The sequence below is a fragment of the Apteryx mantelli genome, chromosome 1 (assembly GCF_036417845.1).
Source record: "Apteryx mantelli isolate bAptMan1 chromosome 1, bAptMan1.hap1, whole genome shotgun sequence".
NCBI classification, from domain to species: Eukaryota; Metazoa; Chordata; class Aves; order Apterygiformes; family Apterygidae; genus Apteryx; species Apteryx mantelli.
Window position 1 is genome coordinate 222,508,823 of NC_089978.1, and position 26,887 is coordinate 222,535,709.

Sequence of the window (26,887 nt, forward strand, 5' to 3'; positions counted from 1 at the left end):
GACTAGTACAGGCTTGCCATTGATGCTTTAATAGCTGTCCATCAGCTCTGAGAACTCTGGAGCAAAAGCTGCTATCCAAAATGCTCTTTACAGGACCACCAGAGCCAAATGAAATTCAGCAGTTCAGGAGCCCAGACAACACAGACAAGGTTTGCGAACACACACGAGCTCTACTTTTTCCTGCACGATGCTAATTCTCTCTCTCTTCCCGTTGTACATCAAGTGCAGCACAAAGGACAGAACTGTTCTTGTTCCTCTCACGTTCCGGTCTCGGATCGAAAACAAGTCATACAAGTCATGCAAATTCAAGCGGCCGGCAACCTCCAAGAGAAACAGAAAACCTGGCTCCACATCCAAAAGAGGAGATGGGGGCATGGTCAGATCAGCCATACTGAATCCAACCAAAGGCTTATGTATCCGCTACCCTGTCTCCAGCACTCTTGTACAAGAGCGGCTGCTTAGAGAAAGGCCATAAGAAACACAGGACATACTGAACGATCCTCCTTTTGGTATCTCTCAGCTTCCGGGAGGTGGCAGTTCACGGGATTTTCCTGAGCTGGAGACTGCAGGAGTCATAACATCTAACAGACATTGACGAATGTCTTCCATAAATTTATCTACTCCGTTTTTAAAATCCATGCACATTTTTGGCCTCCACAGTGTCCTGCGGCAATAAATTCTGCAGTTTAATAACACATTGCACAAAAAGAGTACTATCCTCTATCTTAAGATTGGAGCCAATAATTTCCTCAGTCACCTTGGGGCTCCTGTATTACAAGGATTAGTAGGTAGCCTTTTTCCAAACTATCCATGAAACTACAGACTGCTGCTGCACCATCCTCAACCATTTCTTTTCCAAACTGGTAAGTCCCAAACTGGATGAGGGCATCTTCCTGTGCAGAGGCCTCTGAACACTTCTGATCACCCTCCTTACCCTCTCCGTACTTTGCTGATACGGCACTATGCCTTAGTGAGGAGGATTTAAGCCATCTGTCATACAGATGAGGGCACATCATGGATTTACACCATGCATATTAATGTTCTCTGTTTTGGTATTAAGAGCCTTTCTAATAATTCCTAACTTTCTGTTAGCTGGGGGAGTTGACCAGCTACTGACCACTGTACTGATTTTACTGACTGTGTTTCCGGTTGTCTTTTTATTTTTAAGTATTATTGACAATACTGCTGAGAAACTGCTACTCCAAGATCTACTATCTGAATGATAATAACTACTTTACTCCCGTTGCTGTGCATGTATCATCTGGGCTACCCTTACCTATACGCATTATTTTATTTACTAATCCTGAACTTTAACATTTTATTGCTCAGTCATTCTGTATCATATTATCCCTCTTCAGCTCTCAGTAGTCAGCTTTAGAGTCAGCCATCCTAGGTGAAGATAGATGCTGTACTGTCTGTGGACTAGTTAGAGAAAGGGAGCGAGATAGATCATTCTCTACCAGAACCTGCAGACAGCTTGGAGCAGGTATTAAGTAGTATGCAAGACTCATTTTCCTTTAACACTGGTAGCCACATCACTACTGCCTCCCCTCCCCAAATTGCCGGATCACGTACTTCTGAAGAGCCAGCCCATCGAAACCTCCGCAATCGCAAGTGCCGGGAGCCTCGCTGTTCTCTAATCAGCAACACAGACCTCTCCTTCTGTCCAAGGCATTTTGCAGCATGACTTTGCACTTCTTAGAAAGAGAAGCGAAGCACTTTGAAAATCAAACATCTTCTGTGATATTAAACAAACTGTTTTTGATACAAATGTACAAAGCACAAAACTGGAGCACCGTCAGGGCTGCTCAGCTCATCACTTCAACCGCGGCAGGGATATGGCCCTGGCTTTTCCGTTTCTCGTGTCGGCTGAGCACAAATTGACCAGGAGGACAAACGACCCACCGGGATATGGTACCACAAGGCCCTGAGAAGCCCGAACACTAGCCAGATCCCAGGAAAGGGACAGGGAAAGTTACCATGTTTTCCCGAGTTTATGCCTTGTGCCACTCGGTTTTTACAGTCCAACTAAAGGAAACGTTTAGGGTCATCTCCTATGGAGGTACTATCAAAAGACTTTACCGTTGACCTCGACACCTTAAAGCTATGTAGGAAATAACCACAGCCAGGCGAGAGGTGAAAAGATGGGGAAGTTCTTTACTTGGAACCAGCACGGGGAGGAAGGAACCACGTGCCTACAGGCCGAGGTCCAATTTACCATGGAAACGAGAACAATTACACACAGTCATCAGTAAAATTTCTTGCGAAAAATACAGCTCAGTCCTTGCGGAAACTTCAAATTCATTAATGCTGCATTTAATGCCCTCTTCCAAACTCCATTATGGAAAAACAGGCAAACAAACGACACTACCAGAACGGCTACAGGGCTGGATTTGGACAAGTCGCAGGGAGGTCCGGCGCTGGAAGGCTCCCCGAGGCCAGCGATTGCCCTGCAACACCCGACTGCTGCACCAGCCCCCTTCCTGCGGTCCGGGCTCCTCCGGGCAACACGGCTCCCGGAGCAGGAGCTGCCGCAAGCATCCGTGCTCCTGGCCAAGCACAGCTCCGCTTGCTAGACACCTGCCTGAGCACTCGCCATATTTCCCGCAGGCTCTGCTTCATCAGCCCGCAGTCCAGCTTCCCCAAGACAGAAACACCCACGCAAAAGCGAATGAGGGAACGGAGCAGATGAAAGGAAGGATTCGTTTCTGATCAGCAGCCGCCCCCGCAGACTTTCCTGCGGAGGCCACGGAGGGACGGAGAGACCCCGGCCGGGGCAGAGAGAAACGCGCTCCTGCGGCAGCGGCAACGTTCGGGGCTGGTGCGCGGCGCTCCGACAGCGCCGAGCCGAGCGGAGCGACCCGACGGCTGCGGCCTCGCAGCTCGCCCATCTGCAATGCAACTGCACGGATTTTCTTGCTCATCCACACCTTTTCCTTTCCTGCTTTCTTTTCCTAGCATTTACCACTTTATCCCCCCATTACTACTTTATTCCTTCTCTTTATTTTTTTTGTCCAAAGCTTGGGTCAGCTTATGAGGAATATAATGCCACTTTGAACATACGACTGAAAGCTGCTGAAAACAATACCCTGACAAACTCATATCATATTGAGGCTCATCAGGTCTTTGAGCAGCTGATATTTCACACTTTTCTAGTGTTTTTAGAGCAGCAGATCTGAAAATGAGAATATATTTATGATGCACAAGGCAGTTCAATGCATGGACACCCAAGGTAGCGTTAGCAATGGAAGCTATGTTTATTTTGTCTTAAAAGGACCAGATTTCACCCAGCAGCTCTAGACCGCCACAGTTAACTTTCACTTTTCCTCCCCAAAAAGCAGATACTATAATAAAAATAAATTTAAAAAAAAGGGGGGGGGGGGTCAAGCACAGGGCTTTCAAATAGAGCTCCCTTCTGGTACTTTGAGAAGAAGTGTTAAAATGAAAGTCTTATTTACTCCTTTAACTTTTAATGTTTTATTTTTTTAAATTTCCATATTTAATACAAGGCTAAATGGCTTTTAAAGACAGCTTCTGTAAGAAGAATAAGCTGGTAATAACCTGATGTAAACCATTCTTTAGCCATGCTATTAAACAGTGAAAAATAGCATCTTTTTTCTTGCTAGACCTGAGATAGTTCCCTGGCACTACCTCTCTTCAGGTTAGGAGAGGCTCTAATATTTTTGTTCTGCCACTTCACCAGGTTAAGTAAAACCAGGCACGAGCAAAACTATCGCTAAGCCACTATATAGCCCCAAACGTGCCCACCTATTTAAGACCACACACATTTCCAGTCTCCTCGTTTCAAAAATGACACTGGAGAACGGGAAGAAGTTCCAGAGAAGGGCAACAAGAACGACCAAAGGTCTGGAATAGCTTCTGTACAAGAGTACGCAGACCAGGACTCTTCAGCTTGTAAGACATCAGGGGAGCGGGACGGTCAAAGGATTATAAGGACCATGCACGTCCTGGAGAGGATCAGCATGCACCCACTGTTCGCTGCTTCTCACAACACAAGTGCGATGCATCAACTGAAACTCTGGACAGCAGGTCAAAGACAAAATGAAGGGGATAATTCTTCATACAACACTTACTCAGCTACGGAACGTTTCGCCACAGGATGTTATTGGCACTACAAGCCATTATGGGTTCAAAACGCCACTAGAGAAATGAATGAATGAAAAAAAAAAAATCCACCAATAGCTATAAATTAAGCCTTGAGTCATTATGAGGATAACTTCCCAGCCTCCGGCAAAGTATCACTATGCACCTTCCTCTCTTTATATTCCCTAGCCCTCTGCTTTGGGCCACTATCCAAGATAGGAAGCGGAACCTGATGGTCCTTTTTCTGCTCAGACACGACCATTTTTACATTCTTGCACTGAGCTGACATCACACAAAATTACAGTTGCTAATTGGAACAAAGTGATTATGTGAAGAATATAAAAAATACATATAGCCTAGCTGGGCAAATGGGTCATACAATCACAGACAGCATTTAGTATTTCCATCCGAACATGAGGAAAAACTTCTTCACTGTGAGGGTGACAGAGCACTGGAGCAGGTTGCTCAGAGAGGTTGTGAAGTCTCCATCCTTGGAGATATTCAAAACCTGCCAGGACGTGATCCTGTGCAACGTGCTCTTGGTGACCCTGCTCAAGCAGGGGGTTGGACTAGCTGATCTCCAGAGGTCCCTGCCAACCTTGACCACGCTGTGATTCTGTGATTAGTATGATGTGCACTATGCAGTGCACTTTGGAAGAGAAGTCTGAGGAGCTCACACTTCACTGCATTCAAAACTAAGCACATTCCCAGACCAAGGAGACCCCAGGAATCACTACGAGCAGGTGGTAAGACGTCTGGGTAGGAGCCATTGCTACACAAAAAAAAAAAAAAAAAAAAAAAAAAAAAAAAAAAAAAAAAAAAAAAATCAGAAGGAAAAAATGAATTGTGTTACACAATAAATGGGACACCTCATTGTGACCGACCAATAAACCCCTAAAGGGGAAGGCGGCGTTGGACTTTTGACACTCATCTATGTACCAAACAATACTGGTCACTTCATCGAGAGTATTTCACAGCTACAGAAAAGTTCGAGTCCAACAGCTAGATCAGAAGGGTGAAAGGCCTTTTGTGATCAAACACTGAAAATCCTGGGATCTTCTGACACAGAACCAAATTAAGAGGGCTCACGATGAAGAAATAAAATAATGAAACAATATCAAAACTAACAAGCATGTGTAGGACAGTACTTAAGAAAGAAGAGTTTATTGCTAAGTCTGTCATTGGTAATCCTGATGTTACAGGGGATCTAGGGAGAGACTAGAAGTTAGTGGCCCAGTAAGACGTATGTGCAATAAATACTTGGTATGGTGTGTGATTTATAACATATGCTATCCATAAGTGTTACAAAGTGAAGAAAAACCTTTAAAGGGAGAAGAAATATGCTAATTAATGAAGCTGCTAGGGAAACAAGAAACACGCATCTAGAAAATAGAGATGGGAAGGAATTATGAATCCTTCACAGCCACAGTCCATGCAACTGCTAAAGCAGCATCCCTGGCATGAAACAACCAGAGAGGAGAGAAAGAAAAAAAAAAAAAATCAAAGAAAATGATGAGGAAGGAAGAAAAAAATATTCCATCTTTGAGAGAATTCATCAAGGAGTGGTTATGAAGTAGCCCAAGGAAGGCAAGGGTAAAGAGCAAGTAGCTAGTAGACAGTTAAAGGAGTTGCTCCGTTTCTTAACTGAGAGCCAAGGGCTTCTGAAAGTTACCAGTTCCAGAAATGAATACTCAAAGGATGGAGTGTTGTTGGAACCTTCCCAGTAAGAACGGCTGGAGAGAGACCTGAGCAGCAGCTGAAACACTGCTAAATTTGAAGCAGATCTTGATAACACTTTTTCCTTAGCAGTGCTTCCACTCTCCAGCAGAGTACCTCTTTTTATACTTTACCAGGCTAATCTGGTATTTTTTACCTTCATCGTGTCTGGCAACGAGAGCAGCTTCAAGGTACACTGGCAAGCACTGCCATACCCCAAAGAACAGCGAATCCCTTTACAGTAAAGCTCAAATTCACTGTTGCACTTCCCATACAAGGCCAGGCTTGGGGTGCTAAAGAACTGGGGTATGCCTCACCGAGCAACCCGCAAGGCACGATTTATAGACCGATGACATCAGCTTTCTGTTGTCACGTATCTGCATTTACGCTGGGCTTGGCTGGCACAGTGGTATTGATTGGAGAGAGTGATTTCGCTTCACGATCCCGGCCAAGAAGGCTAAGCAGACAGCTCCAACACAGATTTGGGCTTGTGAGTCAGCAGAACCCCAGGAAACGTTCCCAAGCAGAATCAGCACTTGCAAATCTAATAGCGTTTCAGGGAAACATTGGCAACGCTTTACAACAGGATAAATTACAGTGGAGCTGCCATTACATTATGATGACTGAAAGTTTTTTCCACTAAGACATCCTGGTTTCAGTGGCCTTTAATGTGCCAGAATTTATCTGTTTAGGATGTTTTCCCAAACCAAGTATTTGTCTCAGAATAGTCTTAAAAAGAAAAAAAATATATATATATACAGCTAAAATTCAGACTGAACTGGAGTTCAGTTGCTGTTCATAACTAAAATTGAAAGAAAATATTTTCACAATGCCTAAAACAAACAAAAACTCTTACAAATATTCTGACAAGAAGCTGTGACTTGTACGCTCTGGATGAGGGATTTAAATTTGGCAGAAAAGATTGTGTCAGGTGTTTTTTGCCACCCACACAAGAAAAAAAAAAAAATCACATTTGGGAACAGTTTAAGTTTCAGAAAAATCACAACTCAACACATGCTTGGTATACTTTTTTCAAGTCCACAGGTAAGTTTTTGGATTCTACTCACGCTGAGAATGCTGCATTCCTCATTTGTCTGAAAGGCCAACAGGACCAATTTCATTCCAGGAATGAGAAACACTTCCAAACCTGCTGCTGGACTTCTGCCCTCTCTCATTTTCTGTGTTTGCTGGTGCATCCTACCCTGAAGGTATTTCCCTACCTGTCCACAGCATTCCAGTGAAATTGCACCCTCCTCTTCCTGGTTTCCGGTGTGGGAGGCTGGCTTCCCACGCCTGAGGCCACAGTAGATACTGTGGATGGGAGAAGCAAGCCTGGGAAAGCACAGGAAGCGCACGGCAATTTCAACTGCCAGCTGTGCCTGTAATTATAAATTACAACAATGTTTAAGGGCAGAAGTCAGCCATTACTCAATGTGAATTAGGAAGACAATTTCATTTTTCATACAGAGCTTCCTCTATCAGTCCTGCATCAACTACAGGTTAGCATTACCAGGAGCAGCAGCCCAGAGAAGGCAGAGTCCCAGGTTTCAAGCAGTCTGCTCATTCCTTGTTGAAACAAGGGGTGAAACTGTTTGCCAGTCTGTGGACATCCATCCAGGTTTAGCTGGGCTTCCTCAGCAGACACAGGAGAGAGATGGGTGTTTTGAGTGTGACTCAGCTTAGCCTCTCCCCACAGAACAGTGAGACAGGAGCAGACGGGGATGCTGGTGGTGCACACACCCTGCCCAGAGTGCCTCCTGGAGCCAGTTCTGCTTGATCAGATGCCCCCAGCTCACATCCTCACAGATCTCAGGATCAAGTCTCCAGCCTGGGGAGAACAGCATCGCAAAGGACGGTATCCATGCCCCCTTACAAAGTTCATAAACACTTACACCCTAGCATCAAAAATCCAAGCAACCTACCCCAAGACCACCTGAATTGGGTGCAAACTTCCACATTCTTTTTCTTAGACAACATAGTAAGAAGCAGGGTCTGGTACTGTCCTTTCCCCGCTGTCGTGCACGTCCTCAGCAGCAAGTAGCGGGAAGATAGCTAGCATTTTTTGCAGAGACTTTCCTGGGATCTCCCAGGTCATTCATTTCCACAGACACCATAGGAGCATCTTCTTGGGAAGCATGAGCACCTCCCCGGCTGGTATTTCTGAGTACTTCACAAGAGACATTCAAGAAAAGAGAAACTTCAGGGACTGTAGGAAAAACAGGTGGATGGGAAAGGGAAGCCCCGCTCCTTGTGCTTTGCCACCTAACCCAACCCAGACTAGACAGCAGGAATCAAGGAAAGACCACAAAAGGCCAGTCTCTGAAAGTCCTGATAAGCTCCCACACATGAAGGACAAGCAAGGAGAAAAGTGGAAAAAAAGAAGTGGAAAAGGATGAGTGGAGGGAAAAAAAAGCAAAAAAAAAATATCATAGTTACCTAGTCCACGAGGCTGCTCATCTATTGTGAAGCATGAATGAAAGTGAAAAAGAAAAGCAATGGGACACATGCACCAGTTGAGGACAAAGCAGAAGACAAAAACAGAAGCGGAGCACAAGGGCTGTCCCCAGCTCAGTCACTGGGGCACACTGAGGCCATGGTGTAGTGACAGGGCGCTGACAACGTGGCTTCCTACAGCCCCACAGCTTCTCTCAATACCCAGATTACCAAAGCCCAAAGGCCTACGTGCTTTCTAAAAAGACGGGCTTTAGTAGGCAATGCTTCTTGACTCCTCTACCCCATGGCCTCCCATCCATGACAGAAACCCATTCTGCAAGGCCTTTCAGTTCAAACATAATAGAAAATGGAATTTAGTTTATAAAGTAGTCTATAAAAAAATCCTTTTGCCCTCCTGCCTAAGACCAAAAAAAAAAAATCAACAAAAACTCATTTTACTCTACATCATTTCCTGTTCAAATCTGGACAGCTTGCTGTGTTCTTCCTCTATACAGCCTGGCCACCTACAGATCCACCTCTCTCTCATACCTGATGTACTGTGTACAACAGCAATTGTGCATAAATTGACATGCTGTTTATACAGCCAGAAGCTCTAAGAAACACAACATATGTCTTGCTTAAGTTGTGCTAGAAGCCAATGAGATTCTGGGTTCCTGAAAACTCTACCCAGACAGTTGTCTATCTCTGGCTCATCCAATAAAGTCCTCAAGAAGATCCAAGTGATTCCAGATCTGAACGAGTGGTCCCACTACCAAGGAACATACCAACATCTTTTTTTCCAACCACTGTTTCCTAAATTATCTTTTTTTGCTGGTTTCCCCCACTGCTGAGTCCTTGCCCTTCCTCTTGTCTACATTCAGATGTTGACCAATACCTAATGAATCCCCACATACTGCTAAATAAAGACACACCTTACTCCTCTCAAACGAACACTGAACCCCTTTCACTTCACCACCATAATTTTAGTGCTGAAATGCCAATTCCTGTATCACCCAGTCTGGGATGTGGTGGTGAACCGTGTAGAGAGAGCATATTCCCTTCCAACCCAGCAACAGGATGCCCACGCCATGCTGCACTATGTAGAAGCTGGCAGGTGTTCCAGCAGTTCACAGACCGCTAATGTCAGACTGGCTCCACACTCTTCAGGCTCAACCCCTCCCAGGCTGATTCTTCACTCAGTCTTGGGCTTAGGGCACTGTCAGAGAGGCACTTACAGGGAAAATTGCTACTATAATGCTGTAAAAGACGGTCAGGGAACGTTACTCTAGACGAACATAAGTAAGCAAGAGGAGAAGAAAGGAGCGGGTGTGTAGTCTAGCAGCTTCTTGAACAAAAGGTCCTAAAGAAGACATGGGCACACACAAAATGCCCTGCAATGGCAGGGGAAGACAGCCTTGCATGCTTTTCTACTTCTTGATGCTGTGCAGAGGAGATGCGAATAGTTCTATGCTTTCAACCAACACAATCCTCAGGACAGTCCCTGTGTAAACTCTGAGGAGGCAAAACATGCACTCATCTCATGAGTGTGGATTTGGAAGCAGCCGACCAGCAAAGTCCACCAAGACTGCACACACTTCTTCTGACTGTCCCAACAGCCCCTGCCCTCAAGGTGTTTCGGGCTCACTCATTCCCAGGTTCAGTCCCGAGCCCTCAGACTCGGCCGCAGGAAGGATGCTGGGTCTGCTCAAACACCATGCTGCATGCAGACAGTCAGCATCCTCAGCACAGCTCCCCAGGCAGAACGATGAATAAACAATACCCTGTTTCTGGAACAGCTTGAATACCAACAAAGTGAGACTTGCACAGCCTTTTCAAACCTGCTGCCACCGTCAGATTGACAGGCGCAGAGAATACAGAGCAGTAGAGAGAGAAGCCAGGGGTTCGTGGGGCAGCTTTCTGGATGTCTAAGACCTTGGCTACATAAGCAGGATCTTGAAGAATACAGAAGCATGCAAATATCCAGCTAGTGCTTCAGCTACTCTGCAAAGCCGCCCATATACGCAAACCTACCTTCCTGTGAACACAGCACACGCAAGGTAGTTTATCCCTCCTCCAGTGATGAAAAAAAGCTAAGTTATCCTAGTGCACATCAATCCAATAAAGCTGTGATGGTGCAACTGATGCCAGACAAGTTCATACCCAAGTTTTCCCTGTAGTAATATGTCTGTGTGCCCCAATAGTCCAAAACTGGGACACTACTAAGGTCAAGCTGAGGCACGCAGAAGATGCTGACTTGAATTAATGAAGCATTTTCTAATTCTGGAAGGTAAATAGGGACAGCTGCCAGCTCAGTGCACACCTGAATATATTTGACTTGAATGGCTTACTAATTTAAGTAGCCTCCAAAGAAAGACTATGTATTGCTGAAATGGCATCCCCCAATTCCAAAAGGTCATGTTTAGAGGTCATTTACAAAACATTTTATCCTCAGACTTGTTTGCCACTGCGCCCGGCAGGAAGACACATCTGTGCTGTGTTATCAGGTCTGTCTGCAGACGCGACAAGAGGCAAGTCTATCTTGTATTCCTAAGACAGTCTGACCTAACAATTACCCCCCCCCCCCAAAAAAAAGCCCCCAAACCCCAGACAGCGTTCCATTACCAAGGAAGAATAAAGGTACTACCTTGTTCACATGCACGTGTGGGAATGCCCCACAGCTCTCTGTGACAACTTATTTATAGCCTACAGGAATCTCAGTGAGGAAAGCGGACTATGAGGAAAATCTTTTCCCAGGGACAGAGTTCCCTTTAAGGAAAAACAATGCCCAAGAATCATGAATCAGACCAGGAGGTTATAGATATAGTAAGCAGCAAGTGCCAGGAAACACAAAAAGATCCTAAGTAAACCTTAAAGGAAAGAGAGGGGGCTTGCTTGTTTAATTTTTAAATACACAGTTAGTTCGCTACTGGGCAGGTTTGAAAGTTTGTAAATACCAGCGCTGACAAAAGTTGTGTCTACATCTTGACCCCGCAGGCCAAAGGCATGCCACCAGGTGCGCTCCCTTCCTTGTCTGCCACCGATTCAGAATCTATTACCGCGTCAAGGCTGTGATGTGCGAAAAGATTAGTTAATTTATATCAATGATCTGAACGGAAATGGATTAGTCACAGCAGATTGTATTTATAAGTGGATTCTCTTATTCAGAATTAAAGTGAATAAATTTCTTTTATCATAATTATCACTTTGGGAGTGAACTGAACTCAACCAAATTAACTATTTTAGTCCCAGATCAGAGGCCTCAACTGTTTTAAGCACATGAACCGGTCTATTGCAAAGGCTAGCACAGATTGGCTCTTCTGGGTACCCTATATAGTTAAGCCCTAAATGAAAAAAAAAGAATTGTGGGGGTCCAGCAACTAAAATCTAAGGACCCTATTGCTGACAAACAGGTGTTCATCATTCAGCACTCTCTGCGCAGATCCTCACTACAGCCAGCCAATTAGCATGCAATCCCTGGGTTCAAGAACGATGATGAACTAAAGTTTTAGCTAAACAGTTACCAAAAAATCCAGCAACAGGTCTAGAGGTTAGGGCCATAGAATAAAGCTGAATATAAGTGCAAAGAGAACCGCAGATTAAGTTAAAGACCAGCAGGAACAATTACAGCTAGTCTGATTTCTTTTGCCATACACACTAGAGTCTCACCCAGCAACTTCTGAAGCAGTAATTTCTGGCAGACTAGAACAGGGCTGGGAACTGTCCTGACAACCAAAAGCCACCTATGAAAAATCTTTATATGATTAAGCACACATCTTCTGGTTCCACGTCAGGCTGAAGTCCCTCCCCACAGACCTTCTGTATCCTGGCTAAGAACTGCCAGTGAAGGATTCTTCTTCCTCTGCCTCCAAAAGACCCCATGAAGTTCACTGGAAGAGATCCTTGCTACCTTCCAGGTGCATATGAAATTTGTACAGGAGCAGTGGACATCAAAAGTTACCCACTACATCTGCCTTAAGCAACTAACTGCTGTAAGCATCCTATCATACTTGCCCTTCTAATTAACTGCAATTATTCTTACAATTAAATTCAACTAAACAGTATCTAGAGGTAATATACAGAAATAACAGCAAATCACACTTATTACCTGTATTTTAGACATAGGTAGCGTAGATTCTCTCTTTGTCAGTCTGCTAAAATCTGCTGGGACATCTATGCTGCCCATGGATGGGAATTTGAGGTCTGTGCCCTGGGTTTAGCTTTTACAGAGGGGAATCCGAATCTGAGGACATGCATATCATCATATACCCAAGCTCCTCCCAAGGTTCAGTTCAGAGTCTAGCTTTCCTCCCCTAAGGTTTCCCAGCACTGACGTGCTGGATAAGTTACAGCACCGATCCTAAGGAATTACTAATTCCTCACACATCGCTTCAGAAAAGCTGATGCTCTCAGGCACACAGTGGTAGCATCATCCTTTGCCCAGTCTATAAGACGACCACGTTAACAACTGTCCCAAAATTTTTCTCAACTACATCAGTCACGAGCCCACTGAGAAGGAAACGCTTCTTCTGACAGGCAGCAGGGGATCAAATGAAAATGATAATACGCCCAAATGATTTGACAGCAAGCTCTACACAAAGAGCAGAGTATGTGCATCATTACTAACTCTTGATCAAGACAAGAAACACACACTCTGAGGATGATGCTTCTTGCCCATCAGCTATTCCCAGGTGGTGCGAGAGCAAAGCCCCTAATTCTAAGAGGCTGTGACGCATAATTTGGCAAGCTGTAGAGAGGCAGTCCCTGCTGTGTCTTACAGGTGTTAGACCCAAGGCCCATATTTAATCCACAAATATGCGGCTGGATCCAAAGCAAGCTGTTACTGTCAGACACGGAGATTTCTGCTGGCATGCTTCTTCCCAAAGCTGAAGATGCAGATTATCTAGCAAGTGTCTGTGCCAGCAGAGTCCCAGGCAGTCACACAACAGAACTCTACCTTGGGAGGGAGCTGCTAAAGTGTCAGTCTCGCCTCTCCTGAGCTGGAGAGCCTCAAATAGAAACACATCTGATCTCTATGCAAAAGACACCCACTGGTAGGTTTGTGCAGTGGTTAATTAACTCCACCATTAAAACATTAAGGATATGAACTCATTTTTTTTAATGAAGCAGCGTAAGCTGAGACAGCCATGAACATCTGTGTCTCGCTGCCTTGGCAAAGCAACGCTTCGGCCACATGGAAAGCAGCCTTTTTACTATGAAAGTATGAGGATTCATTAGGGAACGTTTCGCTGGTTCCCAGAGAAGACCAGTAACTTTGGTTGATACCCACTTGGTACAGGTGAAGGCCATCAGACTGATGACTGCCCTTCTCATTAACTGCAATAATAGGATGCTAAAGAAAACAGCAGAGCACACTTGCTGGACAGAAAGTAGATGCTGAAGTCAAGCAAACCCTTGCTAAGGCTTGCAAGAGCCACTGCTAATGGTCAAGACAGATGAAAGACAGTTAAAAGGTCGTCTATATCTGAGCTAGTCAACAGAGAAATAGGCTATTTCAGAGTGTGATTCATCAGACTTATTTTAAATGTCAAACTCAGGATAAACTAAATTGCACTTTGGAAGAGCTATTTCTTAACACTGACTACAGGGAGTCTAGACAACTATCTCAGGTGTAGCTGTGTGCATTACACATCCACATACAGACAGATGAATCACACCCTCTCGTCTCCGACAGCCTTTAAAACTCCCTTCCGGACTCGCCGAGTGGGAGCTTCACGCAGTGACAGCTTTGCTGGTGGTGGGGTTACCCCAATCCCATGGAAGAGCCTCTGAATGAGAGCTGCTGTAGCCAAGGACATTGGCAGTGCACACCTGCACCCCTAGGGACTCTCCAGGAACAGCCTAGCTGTAGCCACCAACTTTTTCTGTATTTTAATGTTACCTACTTCTTGCCTGTAAGGATATGCTTCAGTCAAAGGTGTCTTGGCTATGACAGTCTCTAAATAGGAGCTTTTAAAAAGCTCAGACTGTGTAAGAATACATCTTTTACTTCTGCTGCTCCTTTCTAAGGCTACCAGACCAGCCAGAGAAATCCTACAAAAAGCCGTCTGGAAAAAAAAAGAAAGGAAAAAAAAAAAGGAAAAAAAAAAACCAGACTTTTTGCCCTTCACAGAAACAGCTCGGGACAATGGACAAAAACACTTCAGAAGAAAAACTTCCAGGGGTGGGAAAGTAGCTGGGGGACAAGGGTGAAATCATCTTGCATCAGGAAACTGCTCAGCAAACAGCAATCCCAGAAACTACCTATCTGGTTGCGACCACCCTAGCTTTTGCTGGAAGGGTATGCGGACTGTGAAAACATCTGATTCATTAAGTTATCTGGTTAAGAACCATTCAGTATAAAAGTAGCAGCAAATAACAAAGAAGTGATCAATTAAACACACAGGCACACAAACATTAATTAGCAGGCAACAACGGAGAAAAGGAGACCGAAACTCTGTGGGTCACTGACCGACGGGCCATTAAAGGACTGCTCAGGCACAGCCTGGAAGAGGGTCAGCCCAAACTCTGCAGCTGGTAAGAAGGGGAAACAGGGTAATCACAAGTATTAGGGGGTATAGGCGGGGGGCTGTGAAACTTATTATGGGATCTCTGAAGGGGTTTGTAGCATCGGGTAAAACTTATTACGGGATGTTTAGGGGAAGGGCCAAAGATGGAGAAGGGGAAGGATCGGGGTGGATCAGGGAGAAACAAACATGGGAAAATGGATGGGAGGAAGGTTAAAAGGGGCCGGTCACCTGTAAGCAGCTGTTGGTCAGCACGCTTCTCTGAGCCCTGCGCCTGACCACCGCAGTCGATCCTATCTTCTAATTAAATCTTTCTCGTAACGATTTTTTCCTGGGTAATCTCACTCTGTCCTTCATGTGAGCACTGCAAGGTCTGTGTGTCAGCAACTGGAGGAGAGACCACAGGTCCCAGGGCCCATAGGTCTACGCATCAGCGACTGGAGAGGCCACGGTGTAGGTGCTTGTGCGAAAGGTCTCAACGCCAGCATCTGGAAAGACCTAGGTGCCTTTATACGATCTATATGAAACTAGTTCTTATGTCAAAATTGTATCTGTTACGTAAGACAGGTAAAAGCACAAGTCCAGGAGCTTGAGAGAGAGAGAGAGAGAGAGTGTCTCGAGATCTCCAGGAAAAGAAAAATTATGAACTGGCCAAAGAACATCAAAGGTTGGACAGGTTACTGGAAGCTTCTGAAACCACATATATACATATAGTTATACACACACACACATATATATCCATATATATGAATATGACACTGTCATAACCTTACTCATATCAAAATATTACTTGGCTAAAAGAAAAAAAAAAGTCACAGGCAAGTTATAGCAAAGAACAGGACTGTTCAGCTAGGGAGTGACAGTGGCTCAGAAATTATCAGGGGAGCGTAACTTGGTTAAAGCAATTGAAGTTAGTGTCTCAGGATTGCACCTAGAAAAGGCGTAAGTCAGGACTGCATTAAAAGAAAGAACTGCTTAATTTATCAGCAGCGGTCCAAGACTGGAATGGGTTGTGCTCACAAGAAGATGGCTTGGTACTATCAAATACCATCTGTCAGGAATTTGACTAAAGACATTTGGCAGATAAAGCAAACCTCACTATAATTTGATTTAAGGCAGAAAGGCAATGCTAGCTGTCAGTACCTGATTGTCCTGAAAGCGCATCTGACAGATGCGAGAAGTAGAGGAGCATGTGGTGGATGAGATGAGACATTTGTATTTGTCCTGCACTTGCTATGTCAACAAGCAGAAAATGTCATTGAGTTAAGGAGAACTCTACCTTGCTAGAAGAAACTTTGAGAAGCAAACAACCATGAATATCATTTTGGTAAGTAGCTTGGTTCAGAAGCCACTCAGGAGAATGCTTTTTAAATTCTGTAAACTTTCAAACATACCATTTAGCAGTGCATGGTTAAGAAACAAGTTGCTCTTTGCTATAGAATTCAGATGTAGCCAAAGTGTAAGACATTCAGAAAGGCCTTCAGAAGGAGTTCAGGAGCATAAATCCCTAAAAAACACCTTTTGGAAATCTCCCTCAATGTTATTTTAAGATGATTGATTTTACATTTTTCCCCACGAATTTGCATTTGTAAGCACTGCAATCCTAGAAGAGCAGCCAGTGGATGAAGGACAGATTGGATCATAGGTTTGATTAGAACAAATTAAAAAAAAAAAAAAGTCTTCAGGATAATTTTTTTTTTTTCCTAAGAAGGAAAAAGTCCAGCCAAAAGCAAGGTGCTGTAAGGAAGAGATGCAGACATAAAACAATGCTGAATAACCTGTTGGGAATAAGACTAATAAAATAAAGCACATCTTCTGTGCTAGTCAAGCGTATACGTTCTCTCTGTCCTCTGAAAAGAGCATAGATTTCGGTTCAGCTATTGAACTGGCATATACGAGCCAACAGCCCCAGTAAAATTTGCAAGGAATGTTCTATTTCTCCACTATGCAATAGGGCTTAAGAAACAGCTGTACGTACTAGGCATCTGAAGAGAACAAAGTAAGGGATGGAGAATTTCTCTTAGGGAAGTAAGAGTTTTAATGGAATCTTGTTCTTTTGACTTGAACAAAGTTTCCTCTCCTACAGTGACAAGTTGATAAGAATTCTCAATGTGTTATCTCGGATGCCAAATAAAAATACTATCAATTTTATGGCAAAATGTAATGATACAACCTCATCCTGGGTACCTATATGACTTTCAAGTAGCACTCGATCTACACACTGAAGAATTTCATTTTAATGCATCTCAGAGACACGCTGAGGCAATATCACTCATTGCAGATTATACAAACACAAAGTTGTTGACGTAGGAAATGCTTAGTGCCATTCTCTTTTAATAAAAGGAGAGAAGAAATTCCATTACAAAAAAAGCAGGTCGAGAAAAAGCGTAAAATTCGGGACACAGCAGAAAAGAATCATCTCGACCCACAGGTTTTTAAGGGCACCTTAAAGTTTCAGTGTAAACGCACAAAGGCGGCAGAGCTGAGACCTGGGTGGGAAACAGGCACAATAGGACAGACTGTATAATTGTGCGATTTCCATCAATACAAACTCTGTATGTGATACGGTTATCCTCTTTCAGTATCTAGTTCTCTCATCAGTATGGTGTTACGTCTGTGATGAACAGCATCTTTGTAGAAAGCTGGTACTGAAAATATCTGAAAAGTTCATGTAAGTTCTGATGAAAGATTAGAATTCCCTGACAGAGGAATTTAAGTTGAAGGGAAATAAAAAAGTACAAAAAAGTTTGAGATTTGTTTATCAATGAGCAAAATCTCTTCACCCTTGTATCTGAACAGAAAGTAAAGTTGGGGCAAGTGGACTACAACAGTTCAGGCCAGTTTTGTGTCCCCCAGGTGCAGCAGAGAAACGAAGATCCCTAGATTCTGTTCTTCTGTCTGACATTCTCAATATGAAGGAAGAATTTAGGGACAGTTTTCCCCTCCAAATTGTTAAGCAGAGAATTTCTAGTCAACAACACCTTGATTTCCAGATTGATTATTTGGCCTCGACAGAACATCTTCAATTTAGTAGTCCCAACAAGCCAAAAGCCACGCTGTTGAACTGCAAAACTTAATATCTCAGTGGAAAAATCCTGCTCTAACCTCAGGTAAAGAAATTTATCAGAGAAGGAAGCAGGACTTATGACCGAGAGCAATCCCAAGAGGTTGTATAATTCTGATACCGGGCTACAGCAACCAGCCGCATCTTGGCTTCTTCCCATCTCTTTCAAAATGACCTTCCCAGTAGACAAAACAGGAAGGAGCAGAGATTTTCCTGACCCCAGTACGAGGAAAAGCTTCACCAGCAATTCTAGTTCCCTTACGGTCCTGAGGTAGATATGGAGACACTCGGTAATATACTCATGCACAGAAATATTGCTGGAAAAGGGAAAGCAGGATCAATTTTGATAACTTTTGTTGCTAATGATCATAAAAACTCAGCTTAAGCATCTACCAAGACACTATCTTCTACATGCAAAAAACAACCACTAGAGTCTGATCCAAACAACTAAAGAGCCGTCAGCAGTGATACAGACGTTGATATCCCACACCGTCTTCAAATACGACAACTCTGGAGCTTAACCACTGATACCAGGATGCAGAGTTTATCTATTTTTCTATGTGTATATTACTTATTTCATGCAGGGGTGGGTTGGTATTGCCTTTTCTAGCATCAGTTCTGTGCCCTCCCAAAGCACGTCATGTTCTGAATCCCAAGGTGTTACCACAATACACAGAAGTATTTCCTTTAGCAGGAAACACACTTATTTCTTCAGATCACACTGAAAAAGCTTGAATGTGTGCAGCCTGATCTGTGGCAAAAATTAAAGTTTAAACAGAGTGAGAAAATTTTAGGCCAGACCAATTTTTCTAGCCATAGTTTAGGAATACTAAAAATAGAGTTTATAATGCCAACTGGTGGCAGCTTTAATAACCGTAGAGGGATTACTTGTTCTGCATGTCCTCGGGGAATTGCCATTTCTTCTTTGCACTGAAGTAGATTTTGACACTTCTTCCCATCGCACTGTGCTTGTTAGATCCTCCCCCCCAGCCTTTTTTCTTAATTGATATTAGACCATAAACAGCATTTAGGAAATCTCACAGAAATCTAAGAAGCTGCTTGCCTCTCCTTCTCGCTGGTCGACGTGCCTCCCCGGCTGATGGGATTTGCTTGTCATTTGTTGCCAACGCTCAGAGCACAAACATCTGGATATATCCCTGTTTGCTGGAGGCCGTCCAGGTAGCAGCAAGTAACAAGCATATTTCTTATCGCCTGCATTTATCAGGAAGGCCAGGTCCTCGGAGCTGAAACCCCCTCACACTCCTACCCATGCTTTTTTAAATGTTTGTTTCTAGATTGTACTGCTGTGGTGGGAATAACTCAAAATCGTTCCAAACCTGCAGCCAGCTCTGAGCAGAACAGACTGCTTATTAAATACCACTTCCCTCCAAAAAGCACATTCCTCCCCGTAGTCTAGATCTGTTCCAAACACCAAAAAACTAGCAAGTAATACTGCAGGTATCGGGGCCCAAATCAATGCTAGCTGCCCCAAACCAGCCTCCTGCTCTCGCAGAGAAAACCAGCACAACTGCGCTGCCTGTAAGGGAGCAACACCACTTCCTAACAGGGGCTCTGGGCAGTCCGACGCTGTGACTTCCCAGCGTACTCCAGTTAACCAGCCCCCCCTCTGCAATAAATGGGAGGACACAGATATAGGATGATATTGGAACAACTGGAGCAATTGCATAAACTACAATCCAAGATGTAAAATTCTGGAGAAACGCCAAAGATAAAGCACAATCATCTTTACTTGTACCTTAAATGTTGATAGCATGCTCAATTCATGCAACCAGTGAATGAACACGTAAAAACAAGAGGAAAGGCAGGCATGATTCATAGCGTAAAGCTTAAAAAAAAAAAGCCTTAATTTGATATTCCTGAACTCTGGAAGGTTGATGTTCTTAGAAGGGTAAAACAGTGAATGTAAATTCTATGTTCTCTTTACTTTAAATCATTTAACCGTAGCAATGCAAGATCCATCAGGTTACCACCTAAGATTGCAATCACCAGAAACCCAAGTGGTTCAGAGAAGAGCAACGCAGTTGATCAGAGGCATAAAAAATTAACTGCAGGAAAAGATTAAAAGGATGGGGCACACTAATTGCAAAGCAATCTGTATTCAAGCAGACGCAAAACAGGCATACAAAATGGTGAGTGGGCTCTCAAAAAAACAGAACTTCCAGGGAACATCTGAACAAGAGAATACCTAACTAAACTGAAGAGTAACGTATTTATAAACCAATAAAACTACGTAGTTTTCTACATCAGGTATTATTAGCCTGTCTTATGACACAACCGGCATAAAAAGCACAGCAGGGATCAGAAAGAGGTCAGATATTTATATAGGAAACAAGAGCAGCCAGCGTTATGCTAGGCGAGATATAACAGAGTTTTATGACTTTGCAGCCCGTAGTTGAGCCGCAAAACCATTTCCTATAAAACCCTTCGGCACTATATTCACAGCTCCCCAAGCAATGGCAGCTGCCCGCAGCGGTTCTCCCCGATGCGACACCATCTGCTTCCCACGCAGCCCCAGCACCTCTCGCCACCGCAGTACTCCCAGCTCTGCCCTCGCTCTCGTCTGGCCGCAGAACAGGTCGCGTGTGCTCGGCGGCCAGTCGCACCCGACACCACGGTAAGCGCTTCACAGCCCCACGCTTCCCACACTCGCTTTTATCCACGGGTGAGGAGGAAAAAAGAAAAAAAAAAAAGAAGAAAGCGGGGGGCGGCAGACAGTCCCCAGTGACGACCCCGACCTATTGTAGGAACTTGGCCTTGAAACCTCCGCACATTTGACGAGTTTGGTTGAAACCGTTTAAGCGGCTTGAAAGTTAATAGGAAGCATAAACAGAAGAAAACGGAAACGACAATTGTTTACGTCCAACTGCCTTAAAAGAACAACCTAAAAACAGGGCCCACAGGCCGTCCTGCTTTGGGTCAGACAAGGACCAGCAGGCCCTCCCGAGGGCTGGTTCTCCTGCAGGTCGGCGCGTGTCAGCACCCTTTCCAGGAGCCCCCGGCGTCAACTGACGGAGACAAGCTTCCACACAGATCTGAGCAGCATCCTGTGCCTCTCAGAGCGATTACACAAGTTTACGGTGGAAAAGTGTTGCCCGTACATCCCGCTGCCCTGAGAGAGAACGGGATTACACTCCGTCACCTAGTCGCTGCAGGCTGGCCACTAGTTTTACATATCATAAGCAATAAAATTCCTACTTCTTCAACTTTTTTTTTCCCCCCTTCAGATCTCACTCTTAAGATATTTTCTTGTTTAATTCATTTTATTTCATCTTTTACATGCAATTCTTACTTTCTTTTCTCCTGCATGACTCATTTTTCAAAATTTCTATCAACCACAAAAGGGAATAATTTATCTCGGTCTCAAGAAGCCCTCATTATTCCTGAGAAATCTTTTTATTTCCAAACACTGACCACTGGCCAAACAGCACAGGAGCAGAAGCCTCCAAGCTTCCACAACACAACAGTCCCTCAGCCCCCGCTCAGGATGTCTCATACTCGGCTCCAAAGCAAGGTATCATCGCTCTGTTCCTACCACAAGGTGCGTTCAAGATTGCCACAACCGTAGCAGAGCCACGGCGCGGGAGACGCGCTGGAAGGTAAGGCAGAGGTTGGGGAGAGCTCGGCGCTGCAGTGGCTGCAGTCGTTCCTCTCCAGTGCGCAGAGCAAAAGTTGAAAGATAACTACCGCTGCTCTCCAAAGGCCTGATGGGATCCACACTGGTGCCCAGTTATCTCCACAGCACTTAGAGCCGGAAAGGTCCTGAAGAGCATTCATCCATTTTCCTAGTCCAATTCTCAACAGTTTTCCAGCGTTAAACTCAAAGGCCTAGTTTCTAAACGCATTTCAGTCCGCAGGACAGCAAACGGTTCCTCAGACAGAAAGCAAGGATGGTCAACGTCCAAGGGCTACCACCAGGCAGCAGAGCGAAGCGCTCCGAGCTCGGACAGCAAGAAGGTCTCAATGACACGCAGCTTTGCTTCTGCGAAGAACACGCTGCGAGTCAGGGCGCTGACAGGACGGAGGGATGGCTCGGGCTGGAGACGCAACCAGCACAAGGAAACGCTCTGCAGAGCGAGGTGGGATACTGCTTTCATATGCCACCGAGGCCACACACAAACCCTGGGAGTCCTATTCGGTTGCTCACTAAACTAGGGTAAGCCAGTAATACTCATGACTAAAAGTCATTCCATCTGCTAAGAAAAGAAAAAAAAAAAAATCAGCCTCCTTTTTCCAGAAAAGGACTTGGTCTTAGTGCCTTTGACGGCTGGATTACAGCAGTTTGTTGTGTCTGGAGCACACCAAATGGCTCTAAAATGGCCACGAATGCTTTTATTCCAGAAATTAGAAGAGACTGAAGTATGAAACCTGGAAGGTTCTAGAGCAGCCTCCCAACCAAAATAGCAGGAGGAAAACTTCAGTAGTTTTAAAGGTGGAACATGAGCAGTTTACCAGCAATTGCATAGTAAAGCCATAGGGCCAAGGACTCGGCTCACCGCCCCACAAGATCCCTTCTCCATCTATGTTCATCCAACACCAAGAGCAAGAAAAATGCAGAAGCAGCAGTCTGGTACGGAAACAGCTGCTTGTCACCCCTCTGATGTGGATCACCATGGACACAAGTTGTTTAAGGGAGCAGTTTAAAGCTTTGGCTTAATCTTCCAAGTTATTAATGGTTCATTCTCTAACCGCTTGCATCCAAATGCCAGAACAGCTGCCTTCCTGCAGGGTAGCGCAGATCCTACAGCCCAGAATGAAACGTGCATGAGCAACCTCTCCTCAACGTTCTGGCTGAATAAAGAAAGGCCAGAAGAAACCTGCTGGCTGACCATCAGAGAAAAACTGCATAACCTTCATAACAAAATCATCTTCGCTGTGCAACAACTTCATTCACAACTAAACTAATCCTCTCTATCTAAAAAACGTCAAGCACAACTAGGAACTACCACCACAATAATAATTCAACAGAGCCGTAACGCACAACCAACAGAACTTTGAATTGCCATTTATTTCACAGAGTGTTAGCTTAGATACTCCAGGAGCAAATGTCCATAAGGAACCACACCGCAGAGAAAAACTTACTGTTAGAAGCATACAGCAACAATTTCTCAAGAATAACTCCTTCTAATCAAAAAGTATAAAGAAATGAGATTCCAAAACCAACAGGTTCATAATGTTCCTAAATTTTCCCTAGTTTCTAGGCTGGAGATTGAATACCCTTGTTCTGCCCCATCTGTGAACTGTTTCTCCCTGTGACCTTGCGATGCTAAATTTCAGTGCTGGTGACTACTGGTTCTCCCTTTGCTTGGGACTCTCACATCTCATTTCATTTCTCATTATCAGTAACAAGCCGATCAAGGACAGAGTCTCCTCTGCTTGCATTCTCTAGCTATCTTACAAATGGCATATCTATATTGATTATTGTCTTTTGTCATCCAATAGCTACCAGAACAGTTACAGTACACAGCCAGGATATATACCCTAACTCTCAAAAACCCCTTGAAACCAAACTGCCCCTTACCCCCTACTGGAAGCCCCTGAGGAAATCCATTACACAATGCAAGATCCAATGAGACCTCTTGCACCATCAAATCTAGCACATAAGATCCTTGCTTAGCATCAACTTTCAGCAGAAACTTTGCAGGAATCCATTTGCTTTTAATAAGGAACGTGACCTCCGAACGTAACCCTGGGTGAATGTTCCAGGATCCTCAGTTTTCTCTCAAGACAGGACAGCCACCAGCAGCATTTCCTTTGTAAGAGAGTCATGCCTCAAACAGGGAAATTTAGAAACCGTCATACGGCTCACACAAGACAGAGGTACTCACGTTACTCCACCGTGAACTTTCCTCCAGCATCTCTGCAATTCTCAGAACAAAAACTGTCGGATATTTTGCCCTTCTCTTCCTCTTTGATACTAATTCCTTGCAGCTCTAGCCATACGACACATGAAATCACTGAACTTCCTCACTTCAAACTGACGGTTGTCAAGTCTCCTCACTAACGCAGGGTAAGAAAAGACACGGGTCCTATCACAGCTTCCAAGCCAGCACTCTCGTGTCCCCAGCCGCCCCTCGCTCAGCACTGCCCTCCCTGAAGAGCCCCCTCCACGCAGCACACGCGCCTTCGGACAGCTCCTTCACTCAGACTTGCACGTTTGGGCATTTTCGTCTCGCAGCATCGCACTCTCAAAGAGCTCCCTCCACTCAGGGCTCTCACCCTTGCACATCTCACCAAACACAGCTCCTTTCTCATCAGATAACTGTCTCTCACAATCGTCCTGGTTCTTTGACAACACTCCCCATCCTTCTCCGAACCGCTCTTCTTCTCCTACCCAACACACTTAAACACTTCCTCCAATTGCCCTCCAGAACCTTCTCCCAGCACCCCAGCACTCAAATTCCTAGACGGATCAGTTAGTCCCTACCTTGCTGGTACACAGTACATCCTTTTCAGGACCCCGATCTGAATTCCCGCCGCCTGATAAAACAGCTGACCACCTTCTTCTTGGAAAGGCATTATCCTGAATTGCACTTTCCCGGTGCCTCTCATGACTACTGCCCGTTTGCGGACATCCTGGCATCCTTGTTGCTTCAAGCAGAACCACAGCATCAACTCAGTCAGGAATCTTGATTTCTACCAGCTTCTACTTCCTGCAAATCAGGTGCAAGAGAATCATTTCCGCCAACCGAAAAATCACCCCCTATTTCCAAAAGGAGTCAGAAGTTCACCAAACATGACAAAGCACCAGCCACAGCAGTTCTGTTCATTCTGTTAGTTTCCATTTATCCCTATCACTTTACCCGTCTGCAGAGCCAGGGCATCCTATCTAATAACTGTCAATATTCCTATTCTCACAAAAATAAATAAGCACCACAAAAGCAGTAAATAACTAAGAGCTGCCATCTATGCTGCCTCAAGATCTTTCATAAGTAAGTCACTAAAGTGATTTTCTTTTTTAACTCTTATTAAGCCTTCTCAGTTACACATTAAGAAAGCAAGCCAAGAACGCCTCCAGCTCAGAGGGATCACAGCCTTTTCTTCCTCACCACAGCACTTCCACAAGTGGCTTTCTCTTCGGAGACCACATGAAGAAGATACGGAAACAGTTACAGGTGAACACAGGAATTAAAGATTCTGGTGCAATTAGAAAGGACTGGAATACGGACTACCTACCTAATGTAAGGGCATTAGGAGATAAAGAATCGTATGACTAAAACACTGAATAGTGGGTGAGGGCAAAAGAAAAGATGGGAAAAGCACTTTGACCCCAAAGTCCTGTCCATCTGGTGACTCCTTTCAGCCTCCTGGAAACAAACAGCTTAATCCCATGACCACCACACGAGTAGCTTCACAAACCAAACAACAGTAAACTCCAACAACTCTGCCGCACGAAGCCTTACTGTCTGGCACAACAGCCAAGGCACAGACACTCCATGTCTACCTCCTCCACTCAAGGTAAAAAAAACATATTGGTGGGGCAGCAGGAAAGTCTGCTCAGATTGTCAACTCCAAAGCTGGGGGTTTTGGTATGATAAAGAGCATGGAACAGCAAGAACTATTTCCCATTCCCAAACTCAGATTCACATTACAGCTAACTAACTAGTCAGATTAGTGATTCTTCCGGCCTGTACTATAAGAGACACCAGCAAAAAAGTGGAGGCAGAAAGATGAAAAGAAGACCCTAAAACTTTCTGTGAAAAACTATGGAATTAGCCTGCTTGCAAAGGAAGTCTTTTCTTATTCCTACCTGATGGAAGCTGACTTATGACCTACCACAGGGGTTTGCATGTCTTTCAAGAAGCCTTCCCAAAATAATGGGCAATCCCATTATCCCTCCGAGTCTCTAATCTCCCCGCGAGTTCTGCATGACTTGTGGCTCCATGGTGTGTGTGGTAAGGAGTTTTGTTTAGGAAGCGTTTCTCACCCGTTTCATGTTCGCCGCTCTCTGCTCACGCCGCCTGTGCCCAGAAAGTTGTGGGCTACAAAGCCGGGAGACGCTCTACCCCTCTGCCAACACTCGTAGACGGCCCCACAGCCCGGCACGACGCCGAGTGGACGCCCCGGGCGTAAAACCGGCCCCAGCCGGGGGAGGAAGCATTTCAGCGGAGGAGCAGAGAGGCAGTCACAGGGGCACCGACTTCTCCGGGGGGGTCCCAGCTGGGCAGGGAGCCCCAGGGCTGGGCCGAAGACCCGGGACCCAGTGGCCCGACCAAGGACTCCCCGGTCGCACCAGGGTGCTGCAGCCCCCCAGCACGACCAAGAGCCCCCCGGGCCTTGGGACAGAGCGGAGGTTTAAGCCCCGCAGCCCCAGGCCTGGGGTCCTGCACCCTCTGGGGCCTCAACGGGGAGCCCCCGGCCCCAGGGCTGGACCCGGGGCTGACTGGGGACCCTGCGGCCTCAGGGCCAAACTGGGGATGACCGGGGAACCCCGGCCCCACTCCTTAGGACCCCCAGCCCCAGGGCCAAACCCAGGGCCGACTGGGGACCGCCAGCCCCACTCCCCAGGGCCCAGCCGGGACCCCCAGCCCCAGGGCCGGACCTGGGGCCAACCAGGGACCCCCCAGCCCCAGAGCTGGACCCAGGGCTAGGCACGGGGCAGACAGGGAACCCCCGGCCCCACTCCCTGAGACCTGGCCGGGACCCCCAGCCCCAGAGCTGGACCCAGGGCTGGACCCAGGGCTGACCAGGGACCCCGCGGCCTCAGGGCCAAACCAGGGCCGACCGGAGACCCCCAGCCTGACTCCCTGGGACCTGGCCGGGACTCCCAGCCCCAGGGCTGGACCCAGGGCTGGACCCAGGCCTGACCGGGGACCCCCAGCCCCACTCCCCAGGACCCAGCCGGGACCCCCGGCCCCACTCCCCAGCCCCGGCCGGGACCCCCAGCCCCAGGGCTGGAACCAGGGCTGGACCCAGGGCTGACCGGGGACCCCCGGCCCCACTCCCCAGACCCGGCCGGGACCCCCAGCCCCAGGGCTGGACCCAGGGCTGAACCCGGGGCTGGCTGGGGACCCCCGGCCCCACTCCC

At 45.8% G+C, this 26,887-nt stretch overlaps 1 protein-coding gene across 12 annotated transcripts in view; it reads right to left on the minus strand.

Moving 5' to 3' along the window:
• SHANK3 (SH3 and multiple ankyrin repeat domains 3) overlaps positions 1-26,887 on the minus strand; it is a 376,011-nt gene that overhangs the window by 188,421 nt on the left and 160,703 nt on the right. The gene's annotated exons all lie outside the window — the stretch shown is intronic.